This window comes from Triturus cristatus, chromosome 2_1 (assembly GCF_964204655.1).
Source record: "Triturus cristatus chromosome 2_1, aTriCri1.1, whole genome shotgun sequence".
Classification (NCBI taxonomy): domain Eukaryota; kingdom Metazoa; phylum Chordata; class Amphibia; order Caudata; family Salamandridae; genus Triturus; species Triturus cristatus.
The window spans coordinates 873,198,037-873,216,528 of record NC_140581.1 but is presented as its reverse complement, the minus strand read 5'-3'; positions in this window follow the sequence as shown (position 1 = coordinate 873,216,528).

Sequence of the window (18,492 nt, the reverse complement as noted above, 5' to 3'; positions counted from 1 at the left end):
GGAGGGCAACTGAGCAGTTAGCCAGGGCCGGTTTCTGTTCCCAGTCCGGCCCTGCCTGAGTCACATTTTCGAGGCTGATTCTGTGGGTGGCACAATCAGTGCTGCAGGCCCACCAGCAGCATTTGATTTACAGACCCTGGGCACACATGGTGCATAGTACTAGGGTCTGACAAGTAAATCAAATAACCAATCATGGAATCTCTAATCCATACATCAATTTACAAAGAGAGCATATGCACTTTAGCACTGATCAGCAGTGGTAAAGTGCCCAGTGTCGTAAAACCACCAACAATAGGTCAGAAAAAATACAGGAGGAAGGCAAAAAGTCCCGGGATGACCCTGCAAAAAGGGCAAAGTCCAACAGGATACGTTCAATTACTCCTATGTAGTGGAACCTAGTACCATCTCATTAATACGTACTTCAACAAAGTCAAATACCAACACTTACTCCTGATCGTACCCAATATTTATTTCTTTTAATTGGTTTAATGATTAAGATAGGTTGTTAATTTCCTTAATTCAACATTGAACAACAACACAGTACAACATAAGCACAAATGCATACATAAATATACAAAAAGATAATTTCCTAACCCCCTAAATACAAACAAAGTGTCCGCTTTCTGAGTTCACTGTGGTCCACTGTGAGGTAATCCTTTTCACATTTGAGGTACCCTATCAACTCAGGACTCCTTATTTTGCATGTACTAAGGCCTTAGTGAATCAGGAGGTACAGAATCACGCCAATATAGAATCCAGCGGAATACAAGTGGGGTGTTAATGAGTCTAATATTGGGCGTCCTTGCACAGGACGAGAGCCGTTTGGCAGAGATACACGCAACATAAGGAGTCCTGAGTTGACAGTGGGCGGAACGCTAGAAACCGCCAGTACAGATTGAGACAATGGCATTGTAGTACTTGCGCATCTCGAACAGTACTTCAAAGTTGTTCCTTGCACCCCTGTCCTGATGAGGCCCAAGTAACAGGGCTGAAACACGTCGACAGATGAAGAAGGAGGAATTCGTTAAATTACAATTATTGCGCTAAAATGGACATGCACACCAGAAAAAGATGTAGAGGTGGATAGGGTACCTCAAATGTGAAAAGGATTACCTCACAGTGGACCGCAGTACGTATTAATGAGATTGGACCAGGTACCCATACATTGGAGTAATTGCATGTATCCTGTAAATACTTCGAGTGTATTTGTTCCTCCACATCACTGTTTATTGTGTTGGCTAACAGCATGAGAGCACCGCTAGGATTGGTTAGGGGAGTTGGCTGGGTCCATTGGAGCCTGCCTCAAGGTGGAGAGAAGATTGGAGCGAGGAGGGTGTTACGCAGGAAGGTAAGTGTATTTTATTCATTATTTTATTTTTTCTGCGCCACCTGCCTCACCACCCTTGGTACATGCCAGCTGCCACTGGCTTTAGGGGAATAGAAAATGAATGTCCTCTATATTTGCATATAATATTTCATTGACGAATACAGTTTATAAACACATGCATAGTTATAAAAATGAAAAGCGTCTCATCTGAGATGTTACTCATGCTACAGAATGCAGAGCACAGGTTTGATTGTCCTGCACCAGCACCCCAATGAAGAGTTGTACACCACCTTAGAATACAGCCTGTAATGTTGCTTTATAGCCGAGTTCATAGTTTACAAGATACATACTTTCATACAACCTAATGTTGAAACCTTTATATCATATATCTGCGTATTTTGTGAAACGTTATTGCTGTTGACATTTAAGTGCGTTGGCTTATTCGTTTTGAAATGTATTTCTCTTATTTTTACTTTAGGTGCATATTTTACAAGAAAAAAATATGCAGCACTTTTAACATACCTAATTCTTGCTGGCCTACATAAAAAATGTCAAAGGTGAATACAAAGATTAGTTGTTTCAAGTGATTAACGTATTCACCGTAAGAGCTGGGAAGTGCCAATTCTTATACCCACGCTTTCCTCTGATCACTGTTCAACAGAGCTAAACAGTGCCGCTTTTCAGTCGGATTGGCACCTCTCCCCAGTTTATGCAGTTTAGGCATACCCTAGGAAAGGGTCACTGTGCATAATTATCTGTAACCTCCGGCCCACAGGTTTCGGTCGCGATGGTGCGATTCAATGTTTCATCATTTCAAGGTCAACAGAAGGGCAATCGCTGCGTTGAGTGATAGGAAGTCTTGGGCCCAACAGTATGAACTGCACTGGGTGTTAATTGTCGCTTGTGTAATGAATGAAATAAAAAGAGCATTTATCGAGCGCATGGCTACCATAAGGCCTCCCAGCGCTAGGCATGACTAGTGATCAGATGGAGCAGCAGAATTTAAGGGAACAGAAAGGTTTTAAGTTGTTTCCGGAAGGCAAGATGACCAGACTCCTTCCTGAGGTGGAGGGGCAGAGTGTTCCAAAGCCTTCCGGCATTCAGGGAAAAGAGTCTGCCGCCACTTCTGGCTCGTTTGATTCTAGGGGTGTCAATTAGGTGAAGTTCATCCGAGCAAAGCTGTCTCCTTGCTTTATAAGGGTGAATTACCGTCAAGAGGAGAGGAGGACCCCTCCCCTGCAAGGATTTATGGACGATGCAGGGGGATTTAAAGATGATTCGCTCTTTAACTGGGAGCCAGTGAAGGAGGCGGAGGGAAGGTTTGGCGGATCGGAATTTAGGTGTTCCCGTCAGCAGTCTGGCTGCGCAGTTCTGGGCAGTCTGAAGTTTGTTGATCACAGAGGTTGGGGCTCCTAGATAAAGGACATTGCCATAGTCCAACCTAGAGAGTAAGAGAGATTGGACCATGATTTTCTTTGCTAGGGGAGGGAGCAGGGGAAGCACAGATACATGTTCTGTTAGAGCTACCACAGGGCCGCCGTCACCAGAGATTAGTGGGTGGAAACCTTCAATGCATCACTGGTTGTTTGATGTTAATATTTATTTATTCAGCGCTCGTTTATCAATAGGTATGTTGGCGCTAAGAGTTCCTCCTCTCAACTTGCTTCATAAGGAGAAGGTTTCAACGTCATCTCTGCATTTGTGCGCCTTTAAAATGTAACTTCTCTCTGCAGGCAGAAGGCCGCTGTTAGACTTGGCAGTTTATCCAATATTCCGCTGGTGTGGGAGAAGTCCCCATCTGTAAATGAAAACTACTTAAACACAATTTTGTCCGTGCAGATTCTAAAAGCAAAACGTTTGCCAGCCCCCTTGGCACATTTTGCGTCATATGGTCTCTATTATGTAAGCACCAAGAGGCCCTTTTCTGATGAGCACTTCATGGATATTTTACTGTCTTAATGCTTCGCCCTAAACTAGGTGTTTACTAGTATAAAACTCCTAATCTCTTGCCTGGCTCTTTTTGTCCGTTTTCGTTTGCAAGGTTCTGTTAGGCAGTTTATCCTATTAGAACGTAATGTCGTTATTCCAGCTCCCTTTCATGCGCATGTCAAGCTCCTGCATTTACATAAGTGTTTCCACATCGGAGCATTCCTTTCTTCTTCTCACAGTCGTTGTCAGAATCTATCACCTGCACTTAAACGAACCTTGGCATCCGGTTGCGCTCTCTGACACGCGCACGCACAGGTGCTGCCACATCTCATCTCGAATGTCGTTCCTTAGCGCGCGCTTGTCATCGGACATTTGCTCTCATCTCTGCTGATTTTTTCGCCATTCGCTCTCCAGTCTTCCTCTTCCATGAACTCTTTAATCAAGCCTGCGTGTCTTCTAAGTGCTCACTTGAAACTCTTTAACCACTAATGCGCCCCTCTTTCGCGATCTCACAGTTTTTCACCATATCTCATTGTTTTTACTTCTGCTGAATGGACATTCTTCGTAGAGGTTTTCCTAACAAACTTTAATTCTTTCCTTCTCTTAGTCATTTGTAAGTCTGCCCCTCCCTTTTTCACGTGCACTTCCAAAGTTTCTAGAATACATGCACTATGATAAGAGAATCAAAAGATTGACCAAAAATAGTTTTTCTTGAAACCTCACTGTGGAAAACCAGAATTCAAGACTGAGAAAGGCCGTGAAGGGGGATGGGAAACATTAACATTTCAGTGTTCATTGCACTAATCTGCCATGCAGAGAAATGAAACGCAAGGTGTGTCTATCCAGTGGTGGCCGGCATAGCTTGTGGGTGGTGGGTTAGGGAGGATCACGGGGGGGCGGGGATGGAAGGCTCGCACGGGGGGAGGGGAGCGCATACAAAAAAAACAACCCTAACATAATAAATAAATAAACTTAACTTTGCGCTGGGTCCTGCATCTCCGGTCCTGCTCTTCTCCATCTCGGACGGAAGCACAGCCAGTCCCCACTAACCAATCACAACTCTGCAATGCAGCATTGTGATTGGTAGGCAACCAGGCTCCCCTGACCAATCACAACACTTCAATGCATTCTGGTTCGCCACTCAATGAGGGAATGGGGATCTGGGCTTGTTCTCAATGCAGACTGTAATGCAGCCTGCATGGAGAACAGGGAAAGTGCGCATGGCTGGTTTGGGTGGCCCTAGAGGGCCTACCAAACAGTCATTGTGCACTTAGGAGTGGGCAAACCATTCCTCCCCTGCCCTGGTCCCAGAGCGGAGCAGCCCCGCCCACCCGCCAGCCCGCAAAGCAGCACAAAGCACAAAATGATATTAACTTAAAGCTATTATCATTTTATGCTTCTTCTTTGCACTGCTTAAAAGCATAGCAGAGGAGCCACCACTGTGTCTGTCTGTCTCCATAATCACTTTCTTGCCCATTTATCTTTCTTTTTCTAATGCTCCGTTTCTTTCGTACCCTCCGTTTCTCACTCCTTCCTTTCGCGCTGCACTAGTTCTTTACTACTCCCTTCCTTTTATCCTCCCTTTTTCACTATCTTCCTTTTTAATGTGTATATTTTCATGAACACTGCATCCCTTGATTCTTGTCATTATGAATCGAACAGCTAACACTAACTGTCATGACAAAATCTGAGGAGCAGAAATATGTAAATGTAGTTGAGTGAAAGACCTAGGTCTTCAGTTTTTTTAAACTAAAAATGCAGATAGTTCATAGTTTTTCTGACTGCAGAAGGAAGAGATTTCTATTCAGTAGTTCTTAGACTGAAAAGGGAGTGAACTTTTTCCTTTTTGGTACCTTGGCACCCTATGTAAGAAGCAGAAATGTACATCCAAGAAATTTGACTGGTCGGTTTGAAAAATTGGGTTGTTGGTTGAGGAGGGTGTGAGCCCTTCTCAAGCAACAGCCACAATCCTTGTCAGGGTGAATCACAAAAGTCACAACATTAAATAGTGCTAAACCGTCTGGCAGCTTGGCACAAAAGCTGTCAGGTTTAACTTTGTGGCAATGTGTAAAGTATTTATGCAGCACACACACAGTAATAAGGTGAAGACACAAAAAAAACCACACCAATTTGCAAACATAGAGTCAAATATAATAAATAATTTGACACCAAAACAAAAAAAATCCAATCAGTAGAACCAGAAATATGCAATTGTATGGATTTATGGTAAGTAAGGTGCCTAAAAGCACAAACCGTCACTCGCGGTTATCTGGTCATTTGAGTTACTTGGAGTCACTTCAGCCTTGGATGAAAAGTGTAGATCCAGTCTTCTTTCCCAGCAAGCAGGACAGGCCTCAAGAAGCATGGCATCCTTCTTCTGTAGTATCCACAGAAATAACCTTTCCTCACACACCAAACATGACATTTCTACCTGCTCCCACACCAAAGGTATCACTTATTAAATGTAGGTAATTCAAATGTTATCCTATGGGAGAGGTAGGCCTTGCAGTAGAAAGAAACTAATTTAGGAGTTATTCACTGCCAGAACATGTAAAACTTAAATGTGCATGTCCAACTTTTTAAATACAATGCACCCTGCCATGTGATCTGTTTAGGGCTCACCCTAGGGGTGACATATGTATTAAAAAGGAATATTTAGGCCTGGCAAAAGGTTTATTTGCCAGGTTGAAATGGCAGTTAAAAATGCACATACAGAGTGGCCACAGCAGCCAAGATGGCGATTGAAACTTGAGACTGCTCCCGACCTCCCCGACATCTGATGTTATCCGGACTGGTCCTGTGGTGCAACCAGGTCCCCACGACTCTCTCCTTCTTCTTGGAGAAACCAGAGTCTTTGTGGTGAGGCTGTAGCAGCTGAGACGGGGAGATTCCTCACTGATTTCGGCTAACATGCAGCTGCTCTGGCCGCGGCCTAATTGTGTTGGGGCCTTACTGGTGAGCTGGGGTGTGGATTTTGTGGTGAGCGGTCATTTGCTCAAGCACACCTCTTTGCCCTGTGGCAGCCAACTGCTACCTTTGCTTGTGTGGCCCCGGGCGATCGTGGACTTGTCACCACATACAGCAGGTGCCACTGCGTACATGTGACCGGAGTCTCCCCTGTGCTGCGCCGGTAGTGGAGCCAGCTTGGCTTTGTGGGCCCCCGGCCATGTGTGTGGCCCCTGATGGGCTCCACCTGACTACATGGGGGCTGGATTACTTTCAAGAGGCTTGTGCAACAAGGTGTGTTTCACCCGTGAGGGTCATCGTTGGGACTTTAGTATCATCAAGTCTTTTAGGGAGAGGCCACTCCTTCTTACTTGGGACTGGGATTTCCCCCGCCCTACGAAGCGACAGGAGCCGCTGCCAGAGGTTTTCCTCCCTTTCTGCATTGCCTGGGTGAGAATTGACCAGAAACTGTGCAACTACCCAGTGGGTAGCATGACATTTTTGCTACCCTTGTCTCACCTTTGGTTGAGGCCTGTTCCTGAGCTTGCTGGGCCCTTACATGTTTTCACCTCTCCTGCAGAACTTTGGGGATTGCCACAGGGGCCCCCTCCTTGCCCCAGCCCTGTGGAAGCCCTGAGGGGTGATGAGTCTTGTTGCATGTGGCACTGCTGGGAGCTTTCCTCTCAACCACAGCTCCCTGCCTCCTGGAGGCCCCAACTCATTTGCCTGGCTACATTAAACTAGCCTACTTCCTGGGGGTGTCTAGCTGCTCATGCTTGTGGTGGACTAGAGGGCCAGTACACGTGGCCTCGTTCCGCCTCCTCCTTGTACACATTGCTACTCCATCTGGACTCCTTCATTTGAGGTACCCTGGCTGCTGGTCCTACCCATTGAAGCAGGCCAGGAGAGTGCCCCTGTTGCTTCGCTAATCTGTACACTGGACTCTCTGACAACTGCTATTGGCAAAGACAAGGCTCTGCCACTCTCTACAGCCCAGACCAGGATGGATCACTTCACTACATCCTCGATGGGGCATGGAGCTTTTGGGGGGCCCTCTGGGGTAACAGACCCCTCCGGTCCTGCTCAGCCTGATCTGGGCACTCTCCAGAAAGCTGTGTAAAACTCCAGAGTTGCCCTAGACAACAGGATGGGTGTGATCCAGATGGACGGGGCACTCCTTCATCAAGATCTTCAAAATGTTGCCACCGAGTCACAGAGGCTGAGTTCCGGCTGCCCGTGGTGGAGGATCACATCTCTACATTGAAGCGCCAGGTGGCAGGAATGTTGAACTTGGTGGTGGTACTGAAGGAGAGGGTGGAAAAGGCCAAGAATCGCTCCTGCTACAACAGTCTACGAATAGTGGCGCTCCCGGAGGGCTTGGAATCACCAGATGTTGTGCACTTCTTGAAAACTTGGTTTCATTCATGGGTCACAGAGTCGTTTTTTTCACAGTGGTTTGTGGCGAAATGAGCCCACCGATCCTTAATCCAGAAGACTCCAACTGAGGCCCAGCTTGTCCATTGATAGCCAGGATTTTTAACTTTCGCGATAGAGACACAATCCTCAGGGAGGCGCGTGGGTAGTCCGACCTTCATTTCCAGAATGCTCACATTATGCTCTTTCCTGACTACACCAAGGCCGTCCAACAACTCCTTCATAGAGGTCAAACAAAAACTCAGGGCACTTAACCTTCAATATATGCTCCTCTTTCTGTCAAACCTCAAGGTCCTTTTTAACTCCAAATCATTCTTTTTTTAACCTCCGGTGCAAGCTTGGGAGTGCATTGAGGAAAGAAGGGATCTCTGTGCCTCGTCAGAACCTATGGGTCCTGTGGCGGGCCGCACAGGGGTGCTACACATTGTAGGGCAGAGGAGACAAACCCAATCATACAAACCTTGCACCCGTGCTGATGGCTGACTGGGCTCCTCTGACTTGGACTTAGAGCCTGTTGCTCCCAAGGTGATTGGGGGTGCAGGTCAGTCATTCGCTGCCTCGCCGGAGCAGGACCCCAGAGGTGGCACTCCCTTACCTGACCATGTCTAGACATGCCCCTGTGGTTCTTGATGACAGAGCTCTAGCAGCTATGCTCCAAATTGACTACCCATACTCTATGGAACCTGGATAACATGCTACTTTTTATCTTGTCCGGCACTGTATCCTGTTGGAGGAGGTCTCCTCAGTTTCTTGCATTTGCTACTTGCCTCTCTTCTTGCTTTCTCTTTCCTTTCTTCTTTTTCTTATACCTTCATTGAGGTCCAGCTTGGGGAACAGTTTCTTTGAGGGTGGAAATAAGGGGAGGGGAGAGATGGAGGGAGTGAAGGGAATGGTCTATTGTATAGGGATTTATGTTTGTTGATGTTGTACTCACAGCACTGCTTTGGTGCACCTGTGCTGCACCCCATGAATGTCCTGCCAGACATCCATCGCCCCCTGTCACACTGCTCATGCCCCGGCCTCTGTTACACCTTCACACCTCCCTACTGCCCCATGACTCTCCACGATGCCATCCCTTCAATTGATAGCCTAGATTATGAACACCTACTTTGAAGTCAATTAGGTGTTAGTGTCCTCTATGGGAGGCTGGTAAGGCAGTGATTTGTGGCCTGGTGAAGGGATTCCTCCATTGGAATGAAAGGTAGAAGATTATTGACCTTGAATCCCAAATCCCTGCCCTGGAACGACCATTCTACTCTTTCTTCTGTGCAGCAGCTTTCAGCATTCAGAAGTCACCTCTGGCTGCTCACCCTGGATGATGCCCACCAATATTGGCAGGCACGTACTAGAAACATTTATGAACACAGTGATAAATTCAGGAAACTGCCCCACTGGCTAGCTACTTACAACACTGTTTCTAGGATTGTACCTCAACTCACAGATGAGGACAGCCGGCGCCTGTCACATACCCTGACATCCTTTAGTCTTTGGCTACCTTTTACCAGGACCTTTATGCTCATACACTGCATCCTCCCCAGGAGATGGAGCTCCCGCTAATACATGATATCCCTCTACCTGTTATTCCTTCTTCCTTGGTCCGTGAGTAGGACCATCCCATTACTGTGGAGGAAATTGATGTTGCCCTCTCAGGTATGTCTTCTGACAAGACCCCTGGTCCTGACGGTCTCCCCATTGAGTACTACCGGGAATTACGTACCCATCTGACACTGTTCCTGATTAATCTTTACACTGAGGTGGCCGAGTGGGGATAAATCCTGCATGAGTTCAATCTGGCCTCCACCGTTGTCTTTTCTAAACCAGGACATCCTCCTGAGAAGTGCTCCTCATACAGGCCCATTTCGTTAATCAACACTGAAGATAAGCTCTATGCTAAAATTTTGGCCATTCAGGCTGCAATCTACTTTCCCCTACTTGATTCACCTTGATCAATGCAGCTTCATGCCGGAGTGCAGACTGGCGCATCCCATTCCCCCATAGTACTGCTTCTTAAAGATCTTGATAAGGTGTTCAACAGGGTGGACTGATCCTTTCTCAAAGCTGTCCTTGAATATGCTGGACTCAGGAGGCACATACAACACCTTATTAGTGCCCTTTGTCACTGCCTAAATCCAGGTTGTCTCGCTCTTGGAACATTTCCCCAGGGGGTACACACCAGGGCTTTTTCCCTATCCCCCACTTATTTGCCCCTGTGATTGAGCCTCTGGCATGGTTTATCCGCTGTGATGTCCCAATTCGTGGAGATGCGAGTACTTGTGGCAGTCTGACAACCCAGTGAAGCATCTCTCATTCAAATATCTTGGGTTTCACATCTCCCTCCTCCCCAAACTGACACGTCACCTCAATATAACCCGATTGGTGTTCAAGATGAAAGCAGACGTCCAAAGATGGATGCGGCTCCCTCTACATGTGATGGGGCGCATCACTCTCTTTAAGATGACGATCCTTCCTTGTTCTTTAATGTTTTCCAATACATGCCACTCCCGGTTCCCCTGCTGGTTTCATACCCGTAACTCTTCAATTCTTTCCTTTATCTGGTCTGGTGGTCGGTAGCGCATCGCATTTGCCAACAATAGGTAATCTCCTTATGATGGGGGATTGAGGATGGTTGATCTCCAGTGCTATTACTATGCTTCCCAACTACTTGTCATTAATGATTGGTTTAGCAGCAGGTGGGATGATCCAGCTTACCTAGGGAGCCCTCTCCCCTGGGGCTTGACTGCATCCTAGATGTCCTGTATGGTGCCACACTATCCCATACCCTGGTGTGCTCAATTGGAGAAGCCCATATATACTGCACGGGGTTGCCCGCAAAAACATGACAGGATATGGGGGTGATGGAGGGCCTTGCATGGATTGGGAATGTAATTTATTCTGTGATCATTTGTGCTGTGATGGTGCTGTATAGCTGTAATTGTGTTCATGGCGGTGTTGTTTTGAAATCTAATAAAAATGCTTTAAAAATAATAATGCATGTACAGGCTGCAATGGCAAACCGGGGACATGTTTTAAAAGGCTGCTTAAGTGGGTGGCACAATCAGTGCTGCAGGCCCACTAATAGCATTTTATTTACAGGCCCTGGGTACCTTTAGTACCTCTTTACTAAGGACTTACAAGTAAATTAAATGTGCCAATTGAATGTAGGCAAATTTCACCATATTTAAAGGAAAGTGCACAAGCACCTTAGCACTGGTTAGCAGTGGTAAAGTGTGCTGAGTTCTAGGGCCAACAAAAACGAATTCAGCAAAACAAGAGGTGTAAAGGCAAAATGTTTAGTGGAAGACCACCCTAGGGCTGATAGGTCTAACAGTCTGAAAACCATAATTGTTCTTTATATACATTTAAGAACATATAAGATATGTATCCACTAACCAGTGCTCTAAAGGGAGGCGGTGTAATCACCACAGTAGAAGCATGAACAGAACACATTTACATTCTGCAAAAATCAGTGTGGAAAGGAGCCCCAAATGTAGGACATCCCATAACGAGATCCTGGCTGACTGAGTAAGGCTAAGACAAATATTTTTTTTTAACATTGGTAGCTGTTTAACTCTCTGAGAGGTAACTACATAAATCCGAAAAGATCTAATCCATTTTTAGCCCCAGGTCCCTAACGGATTCAATTGGTGTTGGGAGGATTTCCACACCAAAGTTAGGCCCCGGTGGTCCTCAGTCTGAGACCCACTACTAACAGTTCCATTTTATCAGAGTTCAGTTCAAGACAATATTTTAAAGCCAGTGTAGGACATCATTCATAAGATAGAGTGGAGACACCCAGCAAGCTTGAGAAATACCTGAAAGTAAAATCAAAATCCATGGGATGGATGACACAGATCACAGGCTCAATGTAGGAATGCGAAAAGTGGCCAACTGTGTTGCTTGCAGAATTGCCTTTTAACATTGATTGTAGAAACGCCTACTTAAGAGCACTCAGAAATATTTCACTCTCACCAGCCTATTCACAAAGGTTGTTGACTCTGGGGCTATATTGATAGCCATAGCACCCAATGCTGCTCACATTGGTCATGGATCCATGCAAGAGTCAGGTTTGAGATTGGATGAGAAAGTGAGTCTTTTTGCAAAGTGATGTCGTCTGCTACTTCTGGTACTCCCTTCTGTTGGTCAGACTACCTTCATGGAGTTCACCTAGTTCCAAACTTCCATATCAATATAGTGTTGTTTAGTGGCAGTAATAGCGCTACCGAAATCATGTTCTATTAATCTTCAGGACAAGTTCTAACAAACAATTTTCTGCCAGAATATAATTATGCAAAAATATTGTGGATTAAATGTATTAATTGATGAATTGATGAAGTACTTATACACCTGATCCTGGCGTACACGTGTTCACTGCATTTCCCATTTTCTAGGCTCAAATCTCTTGCTAGTATCAGACTCAGTGAACAATTTTGGTCTGGTAGATTTGCAGAGATGACGTAGCAGAACAACAGCCCTCTTGCAATGGAAACCAAAGATTGCACCACGTGATTCGGATGGGGATAATGTTGTTTCTATATGCCATCTTGGCAAGACAGCCTAGAAGATAATCTAATCCTTGGGTGATGGTACTGGCCATGGTTTCAATAGCTAGGGTATATTTCAGTGGTGCAACTACTTCATATCCCTAAAAAAATAGGACCCAAGAGTTGATGAGTTCTACATAGCGTATTTGGATTATGAAAGTATGGAATGTGATTTTAATCAGAAACTTTCCCTATTTCATTTTTGTTTAGATAGTAGATAGTGTTTTTAGGTAAAGGTGCAATGGATTCAAGTGGGTCCACAAGTAGCCTGCAGAGATGGTCTAATAACATCCCTATTAAGGAAAGCTTAATTGATTAACATACATCGAAGCAAAGTTCATGGACCATCTCTCTGCACTTAACACGCCATCATCGACTAGGTCTGCTCTTGCATTCGCATTTGCTATCATCCACAAAATGTCTTTTGAGTTTTCCACCAATCTAACAAGGCATTCCTTATTTAAACTTCAATTTATATCTAGTTGATATTTGAACTATTTCTCCATTCTTTTTAAAACCAACTAAACTTTAAATTCACCCAAAACTAATATCCTCTGTGTTCCAGTGTTGCCTCTTTCATCTACCCAGAAAACTTGCCATAAAATGCTTTTCAGGGGGCGTGGTCTCGCCGGGCATGGAGTGAGACGTGTGCCGCTTCTGCTCCGGGCCGCCGCTGTGCCATTTGCCATCTTTCAGCGGTTTTGCGGCACGACCCGGGCCCAGATCACCACCTGAGTGGAGCTGAATGCGGGGGGCACCCGGTGCGGGGCTCAGAGGTGATCAGAGACCGCCGGATCCTGAGGGAGCGAGGGCGCAGTGATTGCTGCACTGTCCGCCATCTTGCCCGCCAAGCACCCGGAGCTCCTGGCGCCCAGCAGTTGCAGCGGGGGAGTGACCGGAGGCCCGGAGGCCGGGGAGGACTGCATCGGAGCTGCCCTGTGATGCAGCAGTGCTGCCCTGAGGAGCTGCGGACGTCAGGCTGGACCGCCTGGGGTGTCAACCCCCGAGACCCCTGTTGGCGGAGCTGAGGCCGCCATCTTGTCACCAGGCTGACGTTCCTCCCGGGCGGGCAGCTAGCGGCGCTTGCCATCGGAGCTGATGGCCGGGGGTGTGGAGATCGGGCCTGCAGCGTTAGCAGCGACAGCGGAGCCGGAGCGGGGCCGGCTCCTCGAGAGGCACTCTGTACATCCCGGCTGACGCTGCTGAGTCGGAGCGAAGGTGAGCCGCAGAGGAAGACTTGGCCGCCATTTCCTGAGGCGGGGGCGGTCGTGGTCGGCCCTCGAGGAGACCCCGGTGAGTGGGGCCGGTGCACTGGGGCGAGACACTGTGGAGAGCCGGGAACGGAGCTGGGGGGAGCACTGTGCCGATCCGCCCTTCGACTCGGCCTTGTGAGTGGCTGGAGCCTGGTGGTGTGGGGACCCTTGGAGCGGCCGGCGCCTGGAGGCCTTCGGAACTGCTGCCTCAGACTGTGGGCCGGTGGAGGACCCTGTCCTGGGGTTCTGGCCTGGGTGTACTGCGGCGGGGCACGGGGCTGCCCCTGAGGCCACCGGGGGCCTTCCGTGCGCTGGCTGGAGATCTTCGCCGGCGGGCCCGGGGGGTGACCGGCTGCTGCCTTTGCTGCCTACGTGGCGCCCCGCGACTGGCTTGGCCTGGGCAGGAGCCCGAGAGGTGCCGGCGACGGAACCACAGGAAGTTGCCAGCTCGTGTGCGGTGAGTCGATTTCGGGGGCCGTCGCCGGGCCCCTTGACTGTTGATTGTCCTGCCCTAGCTGCGGGCCCAGGAGTGTGGGGGCCGGAGGGCACGAGGCGCTGTGGGGCACTTGGCGGGGAGCGGGGGCACCAGCGCAGACTTTGGGAGCCTCGAGGCGGATTCGCCCTGACACGCTGCGGAGCCCTCCTGCGGAGAGAGCGGGGAGCAGGATCCTCGGAGGTGCCCCGGTGGACGCGCAGCTGCTGGGTTGGAGCCCCTGATCACCTGCGCGACCCTGCGTTTGCCAGCCGGGGGGGCCTGGCTTGCTCTTCGAGGGGGTCTAGCACGGACAGGCTTGCAGTATGACCGCACAAAGGCCAGGAAGGAGCCCCCGGCGCCCACCAAGGACGCATCTGTCGTGGACTTATGGGGAAAGACGAGCGCTGCCCCATCGGGAGGGGGATCCTCCGCTGAGCCGGTCACCCAGTCCTTCATGGCGCTGTTTATGCAGGAGCTCAAGACGGAGATTGGGTCCCTTCGCACAGAAGTGCAGGCCTGCGTCAAAGACCTTCGGAAAGAGGTGGGTGACCTGGGGGACCGCGTCGACGACATGGAAAAGACCCTGGACGCCCGCACGGAGGATCAGGAACACTTATGGCAGCGACTGGCGACCCTGGAGGAACAGCATGTCGAGCTCCAGATCAAGCAGGAGGATTTGGAAAATAGAGGGCGCCGGAACAACATTCGCATTAGAGGTGTTCCGATTGGGGCCGAAGGGGAGGATATCATGACATTTGTGGCAGACCTGCTCCAGGAGATCCGCGGGGACGATGATGTTTCGCCGCCGGCCCTGGATAGAGCGCACAGGGTCTCGGGGCCGCCTGGGAGACCTGGGCTCATCCCTGACATCCTGACGAGGGTCCACTTCTTCGTAGAGAAGGAAGCGATACTTAAAGCGGCCAGAGACAAACCTGAAATCCTTTATAAAGGCGCGCCTATTCAGCTGTTCCAGGACCTGGCTTCCACGACTCTTCATCGCCGTAGAGACTTCAGGCCCGTCACGGACAAGTTGCGAGACCTCAATATCCGATATCAGTGGGGCCATCCGTTTGCCCTCATCTTCCAGTGGGAATCGAAGCGCCGAGTGCTACGCTCCTATCGTGAGGCGGCCCAGCTGCTCCAGATTCCGGACTCCTCGTCGGGTAGTCCGGTGCGGCGTCCGGCTGCTCGGAGAGTGCCCCAGAAGCCGCAGTGGTCTACGGTGCGCCGTCCCCGGCACCCTTCCTCCCCGGAGGGCAGCAGATCATCACGAGATAAGCAGGACATTATCCAGCACATCAAATCCCTGGAGGGGGGATCGTCGCTGATGGGCTCGCAGGCGTCACCCCACAAATGAGAACTCTTGGGGAGGCCACCTCTCCGGGATGTCAGCGATTCCTTTGTGTGTGCTCCTGGTTTACTGGGCCGGCGGCCGCTTTGGTGGCTCCGTCACTCCTGTAGTCGGCGCTCTGCCGCGGTGGCGTGCCTGGGCCTGCTAATCGACAAGACGTCTCCATAGGAGAGGCGGTGGCCCGGAGCGGGCTTTTGGTGCTGTGGTCTCATGGTCGGGCGATGACATACCCCCACGCCTATCCATGGGAGAGTGACATCTCTGGGACAGCCTGTGCCTCGAGGCCTGGCTACTCCCTAGACTGGAATAGGTCATGTTGGCCGGTTCAGAGAATGTGTTGTGTTTTTTGGGTTCTTTCCTTCCCCCTATCCTTCCTTACCCTGGGTGACCTTTTGGCGGGGGGGACGTGCGGGCGGGTGGGGGTTTGGGGGGGCCATAGCAAGTCTGGGGGATATGGAATATGTCTGCTGAACCGTGCTGGTAGGTCCTTTCCCTTAATGTGAAGGGGCTCAACTCGCCCAACAAGCGTCGCCAAGTGTGGCGGTACCTCTTGCTCCAGAAACCTGACATAATTTTCCTACAGGAGACCCACCTCCTTAAGGCAGATGTGGCCCGTATGGCCCACCCTCGATACCCCCGACAGTTCTGGGCCTCGGCTGCTACCAAGACGGCGGGGGTGGCCATTCGCTGCAGGGCGGGAATTAACCCGGGGGGTTCTAAGGTGTTCCGGGACACTGAGGGTAGATTCTTAAGGGTTGAGGTCAAGAGGGGCCATCGCACACTCACCCTATGTAACCTTTATGCTCCCAACCAGGGCCAGGATCCTTTCCTACGCAGGCTGATCAAGGACCATTTAGAGCAAGTTGACACAGATCTCATAGTGGGGGGGGACTTCAATCTGGTGTGGGATGCAGAGCTGGATCGCTGTGGGGGAGCCTTTCATGGGGTGGGGGCCATGTCTGCGGCAGTGAAGAGTTCCCTCAGTGCCCTCAATTTAGTGGATGTTTGGCGCTATCACTCCCCAGGCCTGCGAGACTACACATACTACTCCCATGCGCATCGCTCTTACTCTCGTATAGACCTGCTGCTGGTCTCGCACTCCCTGCTTAAAGACACCATAACGGCGGCGCACTCCAGCATCTCCATTTCTGACCACGCTCACGTGGAACTGAGTCTCCATGAGCGCTGCACCGGTCCCCCGCGTACAAGTCGGTGGAGGTTTCCTGACCACGCACTCCGGGACCCAGTAGACAGGGAGGAAGTCCAGGCCGCTATCCTAGCTTACTTTGCGGATAATGACCTGCCAGAGACTCCCCTTCCCCTCCTGTGGGATGCCTTCAAGGCTACCATACGGGGCACTCTCACCGCTATAGCAGCCGCGAGAGCACGGGAGGCTCGTCTATACGAGCACAAGCTCGAAAGGGAGGTCAAGCTGCTAGAAAGAATGGATCATGAACGTCCGTTGATGGCACACAAACGCCGCCTGGCTATCCTTAGAGGCCAGCTCCGAGCGCATAGAACGAATAAAGCGGAACGCGCCTTATTGGCGCTCAACCAGCGTTATTATGCGGGCGGGGACAAGGTGGGAGCCGTGCTGGCACGACGCCTGCGTGCGCGGGCGGCCAAGGCCCACATCGCGAAGTTGCAGCGGGAGGACGGATCCTGGGCCACCACGGAGTCGGCCAAGCTCCAAATGTTCCACGACTTTTACGCGACTCTACATACCGCTGACACCCCAGCGCCGGATTTGATAGCCGCTACCATGGGGGCCTGTGTCTGGGAAACGTTGGGTGAGCATCAGTCAGGCCTTCTCGAGGCTTCCATCACCTCGGAAGAACTGGCTGGCGCCTTGCGTGATCTTCCGCTGGGTAAAGCGCCAGGTCCGGATGGGTTGCCGGTATCCTTCTATCGCGCCTTCTGGCCACAACTACAACCGTATCTTCTTCGCCTCTTTAACTCATTCGATGAGACGACGGGCCCGTCAACGGATATGGCAATGGCCGAAATCGCGCTTATCCCGAAACCCGGGAAAGATCACACTCTCTGTTCCTCCTATCGGCCTATTGCATTGTTAAACACCGACCTCAAGCTGTACACTAAATTGTTGGCTAAACGGCTCAGTGTCCACGTGCCCAATCTCATCGAGCCGGACCAGGTGGGGTTCATCCAACACCGCCAGGGGGCCGACAATGTGCGCCGTATAGCGCACATCGTCGGGAAAGCCAAACATTGGGGGATACCGGCGTGCCTGCTCTCGCTTGACGCGGAGAAAGCGTTTGACCGGGTAGACTGTTGGTTCCTTCAGGAGGTTCTGCGGAGGGTGGGACTGGGCCCGAAGATGGTGGCGCGCATCATGGCCCCCTATCTCTCGCTGGTGGCTAGGGTACGAGTAAACGGTCAGCTCACGCCGGCCTTTTCTATCTGTAGGGGTACCCGACAGGGCTGCCCCCTGTCCCCCCTACTGTTCGCCCTGGTGGTGGAGCCCCTGGCCATCATGATACGCCGGTCCCCCGATATCCGTGGTATCTCCCTTCGAGGGATGGAGCATAAGATCGCCCTCTTCGCAGATGACCTGCTCCTCACCCTATCGGACCCGCTGCATTCCCTGCCGGCGGTCCACTTGTTGCTTCAGGAGTTTGAACGGGCGTCCGGGCTCAAAATCAATCACGCGAAATCTTGGGCTCTCAACATCACGATCCCAGACGGGGACCTCTTGGCGCTCCGGAACTGCGTTCCCTATCAATGGGTGACCCAGTCGGTGCGCTACCTAGGCCTGAACCTTACCCCGGACCTGGCTACTTGGACGCAGGCCAATTGGCAGGAGTATAAGTGTTCGGTTCAGACGGACCTGCGTACGTGGAGAGCCCTGCCGCTATCTTGGCTTGGTAGACTCAACACGGTGAAGATGTCCATCCTCCCAAAGATCTTGTATCTCTTCCAAACGCTGCCGACGCCGATCCCGGAACACCAGATTCAAGGGCTCCAACGTGACCTGGTGGCGTTTATATGGGGTGGGAAGAAGCCGCGCTTCTCTAACACGATCTTGATGCTCCCTCGAGACAGGGGTGGCCTCGCGTGCCCGAACCTTCTTGAATACTATTGGGCGTCGCATCTCCGTTACGTCTTGGAATGGGGGGCGTGGGAGAGTGAAAAGGTGTGGTTCCACATGGATCGGGCAGTCACCTGCCGCCCTTTGTGGGACCATGCCTGGCTACCTAGAGAGGCGCAACATCGTA